The sequence below is a fragment of the Dendronephthya gigantea genome, unplaced genomic scaffold (genome assembly GCF_004324835.1).
Source record: "Dendronephthya gigantea isolate DGI-Jeju-01 unplaced genomic scaffold, DenGig_1.0 000405F, whole genome shotgun sequence".
Lineage (NCBI taxonomy): Eukaryota > Metazoa > Cnidaria > Anthozoa > Malacalcyonacea > Nephtheidae > Dendronephthya > Dendronephthya gigantea.
Genome location: NW_021163415.1, coordinates 1 through 17,961, shown reverse-complemented (window position 1 = coordinate 17,961; position 17,961 = coordinate 1). Strand labels below are relative to the sequence as shown.

Here is a 17,961-nt window from a genome sequence, read left to right as displayed (position 1 = left end):
AGATACGAAGTGTAATTTTCGAATTAAAATGACCAATTTTGTAAAATTTTCGGACCTTATTTCCAGGGGCCCACTCAACCAAATCATCTGATATTCTACTGTTAGATATAATGGGACGCGTTTACTCTAATTAACCACATTAGAACGAATCCTATAGACCAATTGCGAAACTTAGTGACCGCGCCTTCGTGCAACATGGAAACGAGGCTTATTATGCAAAAAACAATATTTGTATTTTTTGTAGTACAAAGCTATTAGCCGAGTTATATGCCGTTTTTCGCCTTTGTTTTACATATTTTTCGATACTTTTCAGCTTGGTTTCATCGTTGTTATCATAGTTTTCAGGTTAGAAAGTTTTGCCTTTCAATTGAGGCGTTTTTGTGGTATTTTCATTAATCTTTTCGGCTGCTTTCGTCGGGGAAGTATGGAAAAGGCCGACACAAACTCAGGTAAAAAGTTAATTTTTCCAAACTATTTCGTCTCAAGTTTTGAAAATATATTTCATTTTTCTCCCTCTTATTTGTGCAAAATTTGGCGACATATATTTGGTGCAAAATCTATGTTTTTATGTCAAAAATTATTGAAAAGTTACAGTCAGATTATATAATTTTCAAACCTGATGACTGAAATGGCTTCATTTATTCAAATTTATTCACAAATACCACTGTATTTTTTTTTCTTTATACCACAGTAATACTGTTAAAATGGTCAAAAGTAACTGACTGAATGTTTTTGTTTATTTTCGTTTTAATAAAGTACAGACGATGCATGGCTGGCATGCCGGCCTGAAGGCCGAATTTTATAAAAGTCGAATTCGAATGCATTTGAATTCTGCAATTTTGTTAGTACAAAACACTATTCTTTCTATCTACTACCATGCAATAGATGTTTAATAAGGGTTAACCAGGAATACTTGAAAAGGAAAGGATCCCGTTCACTATCGTAAACGGAAAAACACTTGCGAACTCCGGTTTAAACATTTTTCGCTTTCGGCTTTGCCATCATGTAAAGGTGTATCTTAAAAAACGCTGCAGCTCGCATTGTGGCTTTATAGTATGTTATTGCCGGAAAAGGAATATTCAAATGACAATTCAAAATAGATGTCGGGAATTTATGTTAAAACTAGGGATTTGACATTAACCATAATTAATATTAATATAATTAGACATAAGTAATTGAACATCTATATTTAGTGGTGATTGACAGGTGATAAGAACAATGCTTAGCAAAGCAAGTCGTAGTGTAACAGAATTGTGATTGTCTGTGAAAGAGAAAGCTTCATTATTAAAGTTATTGGTTTATATAAAGCGGTGAATTTTCTCTCGTTGTGGAGAACACAACAAAAATCTACCACATAGACAATGATATTATGTTTTGGTTATAAGTATTTTACTATCCATGTCATGCATGTGTGCCAAGTTGAAGAGTTGTTTTGCTTTTCAGTCGGCATCACATCACATGTACTGTACTCTGTAGTCTATATACACAGGGAAAATAAACATAAAACTCCGTTGCTTATTTTATCTCTTATAGTTTTTGTCAACAGATTTCTACTATTTTTTTTGCTGAGCTGAAAAATTGCTGTCAAATTACATCTTATCGATCGATAAAGTTGGTATAAAAAAATTTTAGATGAGAAATGTGAACATGGTGGTTTGTTCGATCGTGACTTTTCAATAATTTTTGACATAAAAACATAGATTTTGCACCAAATATATGTCGCCAAATTTTGCACAAATAAGAGGGAGAAAAATGAAATATATTTTCAAAACTTGAGACGAAATAGTTTGGAAAAACTAAACTTTTACCTGAGTTTGTATCGGCCTTTTCTATATTTCCCCGACGAAAGCAGCCGAAAAGATTAATGAAATTACCACAAAAACGCCTCAATTGAAAGGCAAAACTTCCTAACCTGAAAACTATGATAACAACGATGAAACCAAGCTGAAAGGTATCGAAAAATATGTAAAACAAAGGCGAAAAACGGCATATAACTTGGCGAATAGCTTTGTACTACAAAAAATACAAATATTGTTTTTTGCATAATAAGCCTCGTTTCCATGTTAAGCGAAGGCGTGGTCACTAAGTTTCGCAATTGGTCTATTGATGAAAACATTTTTTGAACTTCCGCTCAACCAAATCATCTGATATTCTACTGTTAGATATGATGGGATGCGTTTTGTCTAATTAACCACATTACTTATTAGAACAAAATCTAATAAAAGAAAGATTTTTTGAAGTTTCGCTGAATCAAATCATCTGACATTCTTCTGTAAAATATATTGGGAGGGTGTAGTCTAATTAACCACATCGGAACAAATCCTATTGAAGGAAACATTGTTTGAAGTCCCGCTGAGAGAGATTGGTAGGACTGACTAAAACGGGCTTAAAAAGGTTCTCGGTAAAGCGTCGGTGAACTTAATAACACTCCAAACCCTCCCAGTGGAGATCGAAGCCATGAACGACAGACCCTTGTCCTACGTGTCATCAGATGACGAACGAACAGCGCATCTATTATACGGCAGGAGATGACATCTCTACCGAACGAGAGTCTGGACGATGGTGAACTGTCAGATCCAGACTTTAATGAGACTTAACTCCAAAGAAACGCCAAGAGATTGTTACTACTGTTACAACGCTTTCACCAACGTTGGAGACAAGAATATATCACATCCTTACGAGAATTTCATAGGAATATTGGAACAGATCGAGAATGTATCAAAATAGGAGACGTTGTACAAGTTCATGATGGTACACCCCGACTGACTTGGAAACTAGCGGTAGTCGAAAGTTTATTTCGAGCACAAGACTAACACGTACGAGCCGCGAACATTCAGGCGGCATTAGGTAAGACAAACCGACCGATAACGAAACTTTATCCTCTTGAGGTAAGAGCAAAGACGGGTGATGATCGCGAGAATAAAGACAAAGATCACGGGAAACAAAGAGATCAAACGACCCAAGTGACTGATCATATCTGACGGCCACAACGGGTAGCCGCGGGAAAAGCAATGGAACAGTTTAGGAATTGGATTCAAGACCTTTGCCCCTGGAGGATGTCGAAAATGTCTTACATTGAGTAGTATACAAATAGGCTTATATTACATAAATTTAAGTATATATAGTTTAGCGCCTTTTTAGGCGCCATATTGATGATGTTGTTGTTTTTCCATATATGCATTTTTACGAAGAATCTGAATGATATAAATCAATTAAATATCTAACATCAATGACATGAAATCGAAAGACATACATCTTTTACTTGTATTCGTGCAAGAGTGTCGTGTGACCAAGTACATCCATCTTGTGCCCGTCGTATGAAACTATTTTAGTGTTTGATTTTTGTAATGTGTCATTGGATCGTATCTGTTTGAATATCGATTTTGGTATTACTTAACTTTTTGCCCCTGTGATTTTGACTGCTTGCCCATTGATTCCAGCTCTAAAATCCATTCATCTATACGCGCACGGCGTGTACAGCTGCTTTTTTTTGTTGCGTTTTTATTGTTCCTATAAAGTATTCGTCGTTTGAGTCGGAATTACTGTCAGTATACTGCATGAACTCTTCGAGATGACTGGCAAGCTCTTGCGAAATGATTGTCCTTACCACAAGATGAGCAAGATTTCCCATTCGCTGAGCAGGCTCGGAAAATATTTGTGTGTACCACAATATTTTAGAATCAGAAAATCAAGTTGACTTTGATTTTCTTCGTTCTTGCGACTTAACCTCCGACTCGCATTTCGAGTGATCTTTGTCAGTGTATGTTCTACGTGTTTGTCTTACATCGTGAACTGTATTTGTTTCATTTTGATTTCTTGCATTTGTTTCAGTGAGATTTCAGCAGCGTGTACAATGTCAATGCATTTGTACAATATCAGATCTGGCTCTCGATTAAGCTAACTAGGTCGCACTTTGTCGTCTCGAATTCCTACCACTTATTTATCGCAAAATAGCTCAACTTCCGCCTCCCGTACCCATTCTTCAGTCTCCCGTACTTTAAGTTATGCATATCGCCTCCCGTCTCCCGCTTCCCCTTCTCCCGATTTTCGTGATCTGTTCCGGAAAGGCGTCTTTTAACCTCCCTGTTCTCTAGTCTTTTTGCAGGGTTAAGCACGATTTATGGCCTTTTCTTCGTCTGATGCTGTTTGGGGTAAAATATATAATCGATGATGATCGGTACAGGTATTTTATTATTTTGTGTGTGTTTTTATGTTCATATCCAGGGTTTCACGTCAGTGACTCACGTGCGACGTTGATCACAGGATGGAAGAGGAACTGTTCAATAGCCTGGTTCGTAGAGTTATTACATCTGCGTTATTAGCTCGGATACCGTCTCTTTCCCTACCAATAGGCAGCGGGCAAGGTTGAATCCCCTAAGAATCCGTTTGAAATCTAAGAATCTAAGAATCCGTTGTTCAAAAGCCGGCTAGCTTAACCCTGGATTAAAAAAATATTTTGTAATAGTTAAAACATTCAAGTTTGGTTCGTTAACATATTCTAATGTCATTCGATAGAAACCTGATCTCTCATGTGTAAAAATTTCACGTACAATATCCTGTTGAAATTAGATTACCTTTTTTATACACCCTGTATAGGTACAAATTTATTGAATTTATTCATAAAAATTCTTATCACATATTACGTGCGCCTTTTTCGCGTATTAATATTGTTATGCCTAAAGGTCGACACAGACCCGACGCGATTCGGCAACGCGAATTTTCAGTTATCACAAGCACATAAATTAATTCCTGGACGCAATTTGGAATCTATGGGCGCCGGAGAAATCAAAATGTATAATCGTTAAATAATCTACAAGAATATAACGATAGTTTAAATTCTATTGCAGCTTTTGGAAAATGAAATCGCGCCGCGTTGCAAAATCGCGTCCGGTCTGTGTGGCCCACGAAAAAAACGAGGTAAATGCAATATTTCACATTCAACTTGCATTATTAGAAATTGCAGATTAACAGACTACTAAATATTCATTTCGGCCGTTAATATTTTTATTATTATGTGATATTCATAAGCATAACAGTTTAACTGGACATTAGGTTATAAAGCCCATATCGCTCACAGTCTCAATCCAAATATATTTAGCACTGCTAAATCATCAGCTACAAATTCGGAGTAGTATAGCAGACGTTTTCAATTTTCCTGCAGAATATTTTACACAGTCGAACTTTGACACAGTCAAAGCTCCTATGTTGAACAATAAGCGAATGTTTATAAAAAATAGTTTGAACTGACATTTTGAACAGGGAAATTAAGTGTCCAAGTGCTTGGCTAGAAGACCAAAATTGCATGTATCTAACAGGCAACATAAATTCTCTAGACTGAGCTAAAACTTTTTCAGAACTCGTCTCTACCACCGTTCCTATGGCAACAGGGATTGATTACTGGAATTTCATGCCCACATAAACCAAACAGTTTCACATGCATATACGATCCAGGATATATAACCGATGCAAATTATATAATCTTTTTAAATTCTCGAACTAATGTATTACAGTCTATATATTTTGATTATTGCAGTACAGCCTCAGTTTATATTACCAATGATAGTGATAACCCGTTGTAGGTTTTCATTACAACTGCATTGGCTGACTGCATGTGCAATATAAACTTATTGGTTAAACAAAATGAGGCGCCAGCCGCCGCTTCAAGAAGAGGAATAATTATTGTAATTACGACAGGTAAAAAACTCTTTTCAAATTTGTTGTTAATATCTTTAATTTCTAATTCTTGTTTCGCTTTTATTTCACTATTTTATTTCTATTTTATGTTTTGCTTCTATTTTTAATCACTTTGAGGGCAGGGTTGTGCTTTATGTTGGTTTCCAAGCAGTATTATGGAAAAGCATTCGTGTTTGCGTGCTGGCAGTTAAAACGTTTGAAATGTTGCTTCTTTATTGTTTAAGTGCGTTTCTGAAGAAAAGTTTTATTAAAATCGTTATTACAATTATTTAAGCGCTTTTACTCTTAAGAACGTGTCTAATTAAGCAGAGTTAAATTTAATAGCACGTATACTCTCATTTCCAGTAAAGGCCTTTGCATATATACATCCATAAGAGGCATCGGAGTTGGGAGACGAAGGAAAAGCTGAGGTAGGATATTTTTAAAATGTTTGTAAAATAACTTCTTAAGGTTCTTTAAAGCGAAAAGCTTTTCATTTTTAAATAGCTGACGAATTAATTTTTTATTGTGCCTGGCAAGTCAACTTAGTCCATGCATGAATGTATTTTTATCGTTGATTTTCCATTGCCTTTTTAAATAATTGAAATGTGTTATATATTATTGTGTTGTAAATTATTCTGAGGATACTTTAAAAGACATCATAAAATTGTCAAGACGTGGGGCTTCGTTTGCTTGAGTATTACTTTTCGAAGCACAAGTTATTCGCCTCAATATATCTTGCACGCGTTTGAGTCGCATTGCTTGGTGATTTTCCAGAAGTTTTACGACGAAAGTTAAAAGGAGCTATATGCTTCATTCGATTCATCCAACAGCGAAGGAAACGTTAACCTATGTAGTGTATGTAATTTTTTTCGCCTTTCCAAATAAGAACAATATACATGCATCTGAAACAAAGAAGCATATCGTTAAAACATATGTAGTCGTGGCCGAGTGGTTAAGGCGACCGACTAGAAATCTGTTGGGATATTCCCGCGCAAGGTCAAATCCTTCCGACTACGAATTTTGGGTTCCCCCAATATTTCATAACACTCAGAAGTGATTTCGCGTGTAAATGACTCACTTTTGATAATGACTTTCGGTGCAGTGAACTGTGTGAGTGGCTTCACGGGTGGAAAAGAGGTGGAATTTCGTTTGAAACTAATAGACATATTTGTTTGCGTTTTTCATGCAGGCACAGCAAATCAAACTAATTGATTTAAATTTTTAATACTTCATGTATAGAATTTTTAATATTGTATCCTTTTTACCTGAAGTAGTCAAAATGTACGCATTTTGATCCCGTTACCGAATATTTAAAGAAACCTGCTTATTGGTCAGTTGGTCTTCAACGAAATCCCCCATTGTTACAGGGACCACTTTTCAGGATCTCTATTCTTTATTGATAAATAGATAGATAGATTTAATTACGATAACACATGGCAGCCTATAAGGCTGAATTATAACCTCACTTTTAATAGATACAGAAAGATAATGAAATTTTTTGTCCGTGCGTGGTTTGCTGGTCAGGAGGTATGTTTTTCGCATTGGGTGCGAAAGGTCACGGGCTCATTTCACCTACATTCCTTTTTATCCCCTTACGCTTCAATGGGTTTTGTGTTCTAAAAATTATACTGTCGAACTTTTTTTGTACTCTTTCACGCAAATTAACGGAATTAACAGCCATATAAAAATAAAGTTTGAGGATTTTGCATCAATATAATTAAATCAGCAATGTGAAGCAGCGTTGTTCACGTCTGCCTCCTTAGCTCAGTGGTAAGAGTACTTGTCTAATAAACCAGGGGTCCAGAGTTCGAATCTCTGAAGTGGCTCTTCACAATTTTGCACCTAACTTAAACCAGGATCTAGTGTATCATGAACTTTTTTCCGCAGCTAGCTCTTTTTATATAAATTTTAATTTGAAAGCAACAAAAAGCATTAAATACCTTAGAGAATATTTCAAATAACAACTTAACGTCGATAATGAAGGAATTTGAGCCTTTCCTACTAAGATATGATAAACTGATCATCCACCTGTGCCCAAAACGTAATATAACCAGGTAAATCCCAATATAGGAATGTCAAAAAAGCACCCCTTCATGTAATATGTAGTCGTGGCCGAGTGGTTAAGGCGAGAGACTAGAAAACTGTTGCGATATTCCCGCGCAGGTTCAAATCCTGCCGACTACGAATTTTGGGTTCCCCCAATATTTCATAAAACTCAGCATTTATTTTGTATGTAAATGACTCAGTTTTGATCATTACTTTCGTTGCAGTGAACTGTGTGAGTGGTTTCACAGGTGGAAAAGAGGTAGACTTTCGTTTGAAACTAATAGACATATTTTTTTGCGTTTTTCATGCAGGCACAGCAAATCAAACTAATTGATCTAAATTTTTAATACTTGATGTATGGAATTTTTAGTAAAATATCTCTTTTACCTGAAGTAGTCAAAATTTACGCATTTTGAACCCGTTACCGAATATTAAGCAAACCTGCTGATTGGTCTTCAACGAAATCCCCCATTATTACAGGGACCTCTATTCAGGATCTCTATTCTTTATAACCTCACTTTTAATAGATATATGGGATATTTTTAGTGCACCAGGTAACAGAAGTTTCTTAAAGTTTAGTTTTTCATTAAACGCGATGGCGGAATTTTTTTTTAATACTGAAAGTTGATGAATTATTTCATCCAGGCTTGGCTTGCTAGTATGATTTTCTCATCGGGTGCGAAAGGTCACGGGTGCGATTCACGTGCAAGCCTCGTTGTCCCCTTCCGCTTCAACAGGTTTTGTGTTCTAAAAAGTATGCGGTCGAAAATTTTCTTGTACTCTCTCACGTAACTTAATGGAATTAACAGCCATATAAAAATATAGTTTGAGAATTTTTCCTCAATGTAGTTATATCAGCAATGTGAACTTGCATTTTTTACGTCTGCCTCCTTAGCTCAGTGGTAAGAGCACTGGTCTCGTAAACCAGGTGTCCAGAGTTCGAATCTCTGAAGAGGCTCTTGACAATTTCCACTTACACCAGGATCTACAGGGTGTATCAAAAAAAGGAGACCTTTAGAAATCAAACTATTGTTAAAATTTGAATTCCTTTTCAATTGCATTTGCACATATGCTGAACCGTATAGTGCGTTGAATATTGATGGCATGCATGCATACATTAGAAAATGAATTGACTAAGCACACTACCCGAACAAAAATGGTTCAACTGACATTGGAGCAAAGATTTTTTGTAGTCTTAACTTATACCCAGCCTGCCGTCATCAGAAAAGCAGTTCGCGATATGCACAAGCGTACGGTAGTTTGTGTTGAGAGAAATGGAGGCCACGTTGGAGGTCATGGTCCATGACATTCAGTTCTTTTGATGTTCAATTTATCAGTAATTTTCAATCCAGATCGAAATGTCAAGTGAATCCATGTCAGATCAAGTTGTAATTCATTCCTGACTCATGTAAACATTTTAATAGGCAGAGTTTGTAAAATGGGATGCTGAGCCATTCCGGATTCAAAGCCAATTCTAACTCACGTGAACAGCCCTAATGCTCGCACGCAGTGTTAAAAATTAATGAACAAATGATTTGTTCATGTTTTGACGGAACAGCTAAAGCAATTTACCACGCATACTGTTATCGATTTTTGTGCTTAGTCGTTTGTGCTTGGTCATTTGAATATTTTTGGGTCGTTATTTTTCCTTATGCTATTAAAGTTATTTTCAAATTCCAAGGAGCAGACAATCTTGTGTACAAACGTCAATTCATTTTCTAAAGGTCTCTTTTTTCTAATGTATGCATGCATGCCATCAATATTTCACGCACTACGGTTTAGCATATGTGCAAATGCAATTGAAAAAGCATTCAAATTTTAACAATAGCTTGATTTCTAAAGGTCTCCTTTTTTTTGATACACCCTGTAGTGTATAATGGACTTTCTTCTGCCGCTAGCTCATTTTATATAAATTCTAAATTGAAAGCAACAAAAGGCATTAATTTACGATATATTAGAGAATATTTCAAATAATAATTTAACGTCGATAATGAAGGAATCTTAGCCTTTCCTACTAAAATATGATAAACTGATCTTCCGCTAATCATCACAGTGATTTGCACGAGAATTTTGTTTATTTCATAATCTTACTATTTCACAAATCCTAAATACGGTTAGCACATGCATAAACTGAGAAGCTAGGCAGGCCTACGTAGTCCAGAGTCACTATATATTACTGTGCCCAAGACGTAATATAACTGGTTAAGTTTCAATACGAAGCCAAAGAAGCAACCCATCATGCAGTATGTAGTCGTGGCCGAGTGGTTAAGGCGACAGACTAGAAATCTGTTGGGATATTCCCGCGCAGGTTCAATTCCTGCCGACTACGAAATTTGGGTTCCCCTAATATTTCATAAAACTCAGATTTTATTTTGTATGTAAATGTTTTGTATGTAAATCTCAGTTTTAATAATTACTTTCCTTGCAGTGAACTGTGTGAGTGGTTTCACAGGTGGAAAAGAGGTGGAATTTCGTTTGAAACTAATACACATATTTGCTTGCGTTTTTCATGTAGGCACAGCAAATAAAACTAATTGATCTAAATTTTTAATTCTTTATCCATAGAATTTTTAATGTTGTATCTTTTTACCTGAACTAGTGAAAATTTGCGCATTTTGATCCCGTTACCGAATATTTAAACAAACCTGCTGATTGGTCTTCAACGAAATCACCCATTGTTACAGAGACCTCTATTCAGGATCTCTATTCTTTTTAACCTCACTTTTTTGATATATGGGATATTTTTAGTGAACAGTTAGCGAAATTTTAGTTTTTCATTTAACCCGATCACGGGATTTTTTTTAAATACTGAAAATTTATAAACTTTTTCGTCCAGGCGTGGCTTGCTGGTCTGGAGGTATGATTTTCGTATTGGGTGCGAAAGGTCATGGGTTCGATTCCCGTGCAAGCCTTGTTGTCCTCTTCCCGGCGCTTCAATGGATTTTTGTGTTCTAAAAATTATGCTGTCGAACATTTTTTTTTTTCTCGCACGCGACTTAATGGAATTAACAGCCATATAAAATATAGTTTGAGGATTTTTCATCAATGTAATTATATCAGCAATGTGAACCAGCATTTTTCACGTCTGCCTCCTTAGCTCAGTGGTAAGAGCACTGGTCTAGTAAACCAGGGGCCAGAGTTCGAATCTCTGAAGAGGCTCTTGACAATTTCCACTTAAACCAGGATCTAGTGTATAATGAACTTTCTTCTACAGCTAGCTCATTTTATATAAATTCTAATTTGAAAGCAACAAAAAGCATTAATATACGATACATTAGAGAAGATATTTCAAATAACAACTTAACGTCGATAATGAAGGAATCTGAGCCTTTCCTACTAAATTATGATAAACGATCTTCCGCCAATCATCAGCGTGACTTGCACGAGAATTTAATTTATTTCTTAATTTACTATTTCACAAATCCTAAATACGGTTAGCACATAAACTGAAAAGCTAGGCAGGACTACGAAGTCCAGAGTCATAAGATTTATTGTGCCCAAGACGTAATATAACTGGTTAAGTTCCAATACGAATGCCAAAGAAGCAACCCATCATGCAGTATGTAGTCGTGGCCGAGTGGTTAAGGCGACAGACTAGAAATCTGTTGGGATATTCCGCGCAGGTTCAAATCCTGCCGACTACGAATTTTGGGTTCCCCCAATATTTCATAAAACTCAGCATTTATTTTGTATGTAAATGACTCAGTTTTGATAATTACTTTCGTTGCAGTGAACTGTGTGAGTGGTTTCACAGGTGGAAAAGAGGTGGAATTTCGTGTCAAACTAATAGACATATTTGTTTGCGTTTTTCATGCAGGCACAGCAAATAAAACTAATTGATCTAAAGTTTTAATTCTTCATCCATAGAATTTATAATGTTGTATCTTTTTACCTAACTAGTCAAAATTTGCGCATTTTGATCCCGTTACCGAATATTTAAACAAACCTGCTGATTGGTCTTCAACGAAATCCCCCATTGTTACAGAGACCTCTATTCAGGATCTCTATTCTTTATAACCTCACTTTTTTTGATATATGGGATATTTTTAGTGAAACAGTTAGCGAAATTTTAGTTTTTCATTTAACCCGATCACGGAATTTTTTTTAAATACTGAAAGTTGATAAACTATTTCGTCCAGGCGTGGCTTGCTGGTCTGGAGGTATGATTTTCGTATCGGGTGCGAAAGGTCATGGGTTCGATTCCCGTGCAAGCCTTGTTGTCCTCTTCCCGGCGCTTCAATGGATTTTGTGTTCTAAAAATTTTTTTTTCTGTCGAACATTTTTTTTTCTCGCACGCGACTTAATGGAATTAACAGCCATATAAAAATATAGTTTGAGGATTTTTATCAATGTAATTATATCAGCATGTGAACCAGCATTTTTCACGTCTGCCTCCTTAGCTCAGTGGTAAGAGCACTGGTCTAGTAAACCAGGGGTCCAGAGTTCGAATCTCTGAAGAGGCTCTTGACAATTTCCACTTAAACCAGGATCTAGTGTATAATGAACTTTCTTCTACAGCTAGCTCATTTTATATAAATTCTAATTTGAAAGCAACAAAAAGCATTAATATACGATACATTAGAGAAGATATTTCAAATAACAACTTAACGTCGATAATGAAGGAATCTGAGCCTTTCCTACTAAATTATGATAAACCGATCTTCTGCCAATTCACCGTGACTTGCACGAGACTTTTATTTATTTCTTAATTTACTATTTCACAAATCCTAAATACGGTTAGCACATAAACTGAAAAGCTAGGCAGGACTACGAAGTCCAGAGTCACTAGATTTATTGTGCCCAAGACGTAATATAACTGGTTAAGTTCCAATACGAATGCCAAAGAAGCAACCCATCATGCAGTACGTAGTCGTGGCCGAGTGGTTAAGGCGACAGACTAGAAATCTGTTGGGATATTCCGCGCAGGTTCAAATCCTGCCGACTACGAATTTTGGGTTCCCCCAATATTTCATAAAACTCAGCATTTATTTTGTATGTAAATGACTCAGTTTTGATAATTACTTTCGTTGCAGTGAACTGTGTGAGTGGTTTCACAGGTGGAAAAGAGGTGGAATTTCGTGTCAAACTAATAGACATATTTGTTTGCGTTTTTCATGCAGGCACAGCAAATAAAACTAATTGATCTAAAGTTTTAATTCTTCATCCATAGAATTTATAATGTTGTATCTTTTTTACCTAACTAGTCAAAATTTGCGCATTTTGATCCCGTTACCGAATATTTAAACAAACCTGCTGATTGGTCTTCAACGAAATCCCCCATTGTTACAGAGACCTCTATTCAGGATCTCTATTCTTTATAACCTCACTTTTTTTGATATATGGCATATTTTTAGTGAAACAGTTAGCGAAAATTTTAGTTTTTCATTTAACCCGATCACGGAATTTTTTTTAAATACTGAAAGTTGATAAACTATTTCGTCCAGGCGTGGCTTGCTGGTCTGGAGGTATGATTTTCGTATCGGGTGCGAAAGGTCATGGGTTCGATTCCCGTGCAAGCCTTGTTGTCCTCTTCCCGGCGCTTCAATGGATTTTGTGTTCTAAAAATTATGCTGTCGAACATTTTTTTTCTCGCAGTCGAACATTTTTTTTTCTCGCACGCGACTTAATGGAATTAACAGCCATATAAAAATATAGTTTGAGGATTTTTATCAATGTAATTATATCAGCAATGTGAACCAGCATTTTTCACGTCTGCCTCCTTAGCTCAGTGGTAAGAGCACTGGTCTAGTAAACCAGGGGTCCAGAGTTCGAATCTCTGAAGAGGCTCTTGACAATTTCCACTTAAACCAGGATCTAGTGTATAATGAACTTTCTTCTACAGCTAGCTCATTTTATATAAATTCTAATTTGAAAGCAACAAAAAGCATTAATATACGATACATTAGAGAAGATATTTCAAATAACAACTTAACGTCGATAATGAAGGAATCTGAGCCTTTCCTACTAAATTATGATAAACCGATCTTCTGCCAATTATCACCGTGACTTGCACGAGACTTTATTTATTTCTTAATTTACTATTTCACAAATCCTAATACGGTTAGCACATAAACTGAAAAGCTAGGCAGGACTACGAAGTCCAGAGTCACTAGATTTTATTGTGCCCAAGACGTAATATAACTGGTTAAGTTCCAATACGAATGCCAAAGAAGCAACCCATCATGCAGTACGTAGTCGTGGCCGAGTGGTTAAGGCGACAGACTAGAAATCTGTTGGGATATTCCCGCGCAGGTTCAAATCCTGCCGACTACGAATTTTGGGTTCCCCCAATATTTCATAAAACTCAGCATTTATTTTGTATGTAAATGACTCAGTTTTGATAATTACTTTCGTTGCAGTGAACTGTGTGAGTGGTTTCACAGGTGGAAAAGAGGTGGAATTTCGTGTCAAACTAATAGACATATTTGTTTGCGTTTTTCATGCAGGCACAGCAAATAAAACTAATTGATCTAAAGTTTTAATTCTTCATCCATAGAATTTATAATGTTGTATCTTTTTTACCTAAACTAGTCAAAATTTGCGCATTTTGATCCCGTTACCGAATATTTAAACAAACCTGCTGATTGGTCTTCAACGAAATCCCCCATTGTTACAGAGACCTCTATTCAGGATCTCTATTCTTTATAACCTCACTTTTTTTGATATATGGGATATTTTTAGTGAAACAGTTAGCGAAATTTTAGTTTTTCATTTAACCCGATCACGGAATTTTTTTTAAATACTGAAAGTTGATAAACTATTTCGTCCAGGCGTGGCTTGCTGGTCTGGAGGTATGATTTTCGTATCGGGTGCGAAAGGTCATGGGTTCGATTCCCGTGCAAGCCTTGTTGTCCTCTTCCCGGCGCTTCAATGGATTTTGTGTTCTAAAAATTATGCTGTCGAACATTTTTTTTTCTCGCACGCGACTTAATGGAATTAACAGCCATATAAAAATATAGTTTGAGGATTTTTCATCAATGTAATTATATCAGCAATGTGAACCAGCATTTTTCACGTCTGCCTCCTTAGCTCAGTGGTAAGAGCACTGGTCTAGTAAACCAGGGGTCCAGAGTTCGAATCTCTGAAGAGGCTCTTGACAATTTCCACTTAAACCAGGATCTAGTGTATAATGAACTTTCTTCTACAGCTAGCTCATTTTATATAAATTCTAATTTGAAAGCAACAAAAAGCATTAATATACGATACATTAGAGAAGATATTTCAAATAACAACTTAACGTCGATAATGAAGGAATCTGAGCCTTTCCTACTAAATTATGATAAACCGATCTTCTGCCAATTATCACCGTGACTTGCACGAGACTTTTATTTATTTCTTAAATTTACTATTTCACAAATCCTAAATACGGTTAGCACATAAACTGAAAAGCTAGGCAGGACTACGAAGTCCAGAGTCACTAAGATTTTATTGTGCCCAAGACGTAATATAACTGGTTAAGTTCCAATACGAATGCCAAAGAAGCAACCCATCATGCAGTACGTAGTCGTGGCCGAGTGGTTAAGGCGACAGACTAGAAATCTGTTGGGATATTCCGCGCAGGTTCAAATCCTGCCGACTACGAATTTTGGGTTCCCCCAATATTTCATAAAACTCAGCATTTATTTTGTATGTAAATGACTCAGTTTTGATAATTACTTTCGTTGCAGTGAACTGTGTGAGTGGTTTCACAGGTGGAAAAGAGGTGGAATTTCGTGTCAAACTAATAGACATATTTGTTTGCGTTTTTCATGCAGGCACAGCAAATAAAACTAATTGATCTAAAGTTTTAATTCTTCATCCATAGAATTTATAATGTTGTATCTTTTTTACCTAAACTAGTCAAAATTTGCGCATTTTGATCCCGTTACCGAATATTTAAACAAACCTGCTGATTGGTCTTCAACGAAATCCCCCATTGTTACAGAGACCTCTATTCAGGATCTCTATTCTTTATAACCTCACTTTTTTTGATATATGGGATATTTTTAGTGAAACAGTTAGCGGAAATTTTAGTTTTTCATTTAACCCGATCACGGAATTTTTTTTAAATACTGAAAGTTGATAAACTATTTCGTCCAGGCGTGGCTTGCTGGTCTGGAGGTATGATTTTCGTATCGGGTGCGAAAGGTCATGGGTTCGATTCCCGTGCAAGCCTTGTTGTCCTCTTCCCGGCGCTTCAATGGATTTTGTGTTCTAAAAATTATGCTGTCGAACATTTTTTTTTCTCGCAGTCGAACATTTTTTTTTCTCGCACGCGACTTAATGGAATTAACAGCCATATAAAAATATAGTTTGAGGATTTTTATCAATGTAATTATATCAGCTATGTGAACCAGCATTTTTCACGTCTGCCTCCTTAGCTCAGTGGTAAGAGCACTGGTCTAGTAAACCAGGGGTCCAGAGTTCGAATCTCTGAAGAGGCTCTTGACAATTTCCACTTAAACCAGGATCTAGTGTATAATGAACTTTCTTCTACAGCTAGCTCATTTTATATAAATTCTAATTTGAAAGCAACAAAAAGCATTAATATACGATACATTAGAGAAGATATTTCAAATAACAACTTAACGTCGATAATGAAGGAATCTGAGCCTTTCCTACTAAATTATGATAAACCGATCTTCTGCCAATTATCACCGTGACTTGCACGAGACTTTTATTTATTTCTTAAATTTACTATTTCACAAATCCTAAATACGGTTAGCACATAAACTGAAAAGCTAGGCAGGACTACGAAGTCCAGAGTCACTAGATTTTATTGTGCCCAAGACGTAATATAACTGGTTAAGTTCCAATACGAATGCCAAAGAAGCAACCCATCATGCAGTACGTAGTCGTGGCCGAGTGGTTAAGGCGACAGACTAGAAATCTGTTGGGATATTCCCGCGCAGGTTCAAATCCTGCCGACTACGAATTTTGGGTTCCCCCAATATTTCATAAAACTCAGCATTTATTTTGTATGTAAATGACTCAGTTTTGATAATTACTTTCGTTGCAGTGAACTGTGTGAGTGGTTTCACAGGTGGAAAAGAGGTGGAATTTCGTGTCAAACTAATACACATATTTGTTTGCGTTTTTCATGCAGGCACAGCAAATAAAACTAATTGATCTAAAGTTTTAATTCTTCATCCATAGAATTTATAATGTTGTATCTTTTTTACCTAAACTAGTCAAAATTTGCGCATTTTGATCCCGTTACCGAATATTTAAACAAACCTGCTGATTGGTCTTCAACGAAATCCCCCATTGTTACAGAGACCTCTATTCAGGATCTCTATTCTTTATAACCTCACTTTTTTTGATATATGGCATATTTTTAGTGAAACAGTTAGCGAAATTTTAGTTTTTCATTTAACCCGATCACGGAATTTTTTTTAAATACTGAAAGTTGATAAACTATTTCGTCCAGGCGTGGCTTGCTGGTCTGGAGGTATGATTTTCGTATCGGGTGCGAAAGGTCATGGGTTCGATTCCCGTGCAAGCCTTGTTGTCCTCTTCCCGGCGCTTCAATGGATTTTGTGTTCTAAAAATTATGCTGTCGAACATTTTTTTTTCTCGCACGCGACTTAATGGAATTAACAGCCATATAAAAATATAGTTTGAGGATTTTTCATCAATGTAATTATATCAGCAATGTGAACCAGCATTTTTCACGTCTGCCTCCTTAGCTCAGTGGTAAGAGCACTGGTCTAGTAAACCAGGGGTCCAGAGTTCGAATCTCTGAAGAGGCTCTTGACAATTTCCACTTAAACCAGGATCTAGTGTATAATGAACTTTCTTCTACAGCTAGCTCATTTTATATAAATTCTAATTTGAAAGCAACAAAAAGCATTAATATACGATACATTAGAGAAGATATTTCAAATAACAACTTAACGTCGATAATGAAGGAATCTGAGCCTTTCCTACTAAATTATGATAAACCGATCTTCTGCCAATCATCACCGTGACTTGCACGAGACTTTATTTATTTCTTAAATTTACTATTTCACAAATCCTAAATACGGTTAGCACATAAACTGAAAAGCTAGGCAGGACTACGAAGTCCAGAGTCATAGATTTATTGTGCCCAAGACGTAATATAACTGGTTAAGTTCCAATACGAATGCCAAAGAAGCAACCCATCATGCAGTACGTAGTCGTGGCCGAGTGGTTAAGGCGACAGACTAGAAATCTGTTGGGATATTCCGCGCAGGTTCAAATCCTGCCGACTACGAATTTTGGGTTCCCCCAATATTT

The 17,961-nt window shown here is 36.3% G+C and overlaps 14 non-coding genes across 14 annotated transcripts; all 14 read left to right on the top strand.

Annotated features, from left to right (window-relative positions):
* The first annotated feature begins 7,429 nt into the window (after positions 1 to 7,429).
* On the top strand, positions 7,430 to 7,502 carry Trnai-aau. Its single transcript has one exon. It is a non-coding gene; the product is annotated as a tRNA-Ile (tRNA).
* A 1,105-nt stretch (positions 7,503 to 8,607) lies between these two features.
* Trnat-cgu lies at positions 8,608 to 8,680 on the top strand. The gene has a single exon. It is a non-coding gene; the product is annotated as a tRNA-Thr (tRNA).
* A 1,289-nt stretch (positions 8,681 to 9,969) lies between these two features.
* Positions 9,970 to 10,051, top strand: Trnas-aga. The gene has a single exon. It is a non-coding gene; the product is annotated as a tRNA-Ser (tRNA).
* Positions 10,052 to 11,285: 1,234 nt separating this feature from the next.
* Trnas-aga lies at positions 11,286 to 11,366 on the top strand. Its single transcript has one exon. It is a non-coding gene; the product is annotated as a tRNA-Ser (tRNA).
* Positions 11,367 to 12,112: 746 nt separating this feature from the next.
* Positions 12,113 to 12,185, top strand: Trnat-agu. Its single transcript has one exon. It is a non-coding gene; the product is annotated as a tRNA-Thr (tRNA).
* A 403-nt stretch (positions 12,186 to 12,588) lies between these two features.
* Trnas-aga lies at positions 12,589 to 12,669 on the top strand. Its single transcript has one exon. It is a non-coding gene; the product is annotated as a tRNA-Ser (tRNA).
* Positions 12,670 to 13,436: 767 nt separating this feature from the next.
* Positions 13,437 to 13,509, top strand: Trnat-agu. Its single transcript has one exon. It is a non-coding gene; the product is annotated as a tRNA-Thr (tRNA).
* Positions 13,510 to 13,913: 404 nt separating this feature from the next.
* Trnas-aga lies at positions 13,914 to 13,995 on the top strand. The gene has a single exon. It is a non-coding gene; the product is annotated as a tRNA-Ser (tRNA).
* Positions 13,996 to 14,741: 746 nt separating this feature from the next.
* On the top strand, positions 14,742 to 14,814 carry Trnat-agu. The gene has a single exon. It is a non-coding gene; the product is annotated as a tRNA-Thr (tRNA).
* A 408-nt stretch (positions 14,815 to 15,222) lies between these two features.
* On the top strand, positions 15,223 to 15,303 carry Trnas-aga. Its single transcript has one exon. It is a non-coding gene; the product is annotated as a tRNA-Ser (tRNA).
* A 769-nt stretch (positions 15,304 to 16,072) lies between these two features.
* Positions 16,073 to 16,145, top strand: Trnat-agu. The gene has a single exon. It is a non-coding gene; the product is annotated as a tRNA-Thr (tRNA).
* Positions 16,146 to 16,552: 407 nt separating this feature from the next.
* Positions 16,553 to 16,634, top strand: Trnas-aga. Its single transcript has one exon. It is a non-coding gene; the product is annotated as a tRNA-Ser (tRNA).
* Positions 16,635 to 17,380: 746 nt separating this feature from the next.
* Trnat-agu lies at positions 17,381 to 17,453 on the top strand. Its single transcript has one exon. It is a non-coding gene; the product is annotated as a tRNA-Thr (tRNA).
* Positions 17,454 to 17,857: 404 nt separating this feature from the next.
* On the top strand, positions 17,858 to 17,938 carry Trnas-aga. Its single transcript has one exon. It is a non-coding gene; the product is annotated as a tRNA-Ser (tRNA).
* The last annotated feature ends 23 nt before the right edge of the window (positions 17,939 to 17,961 follow it).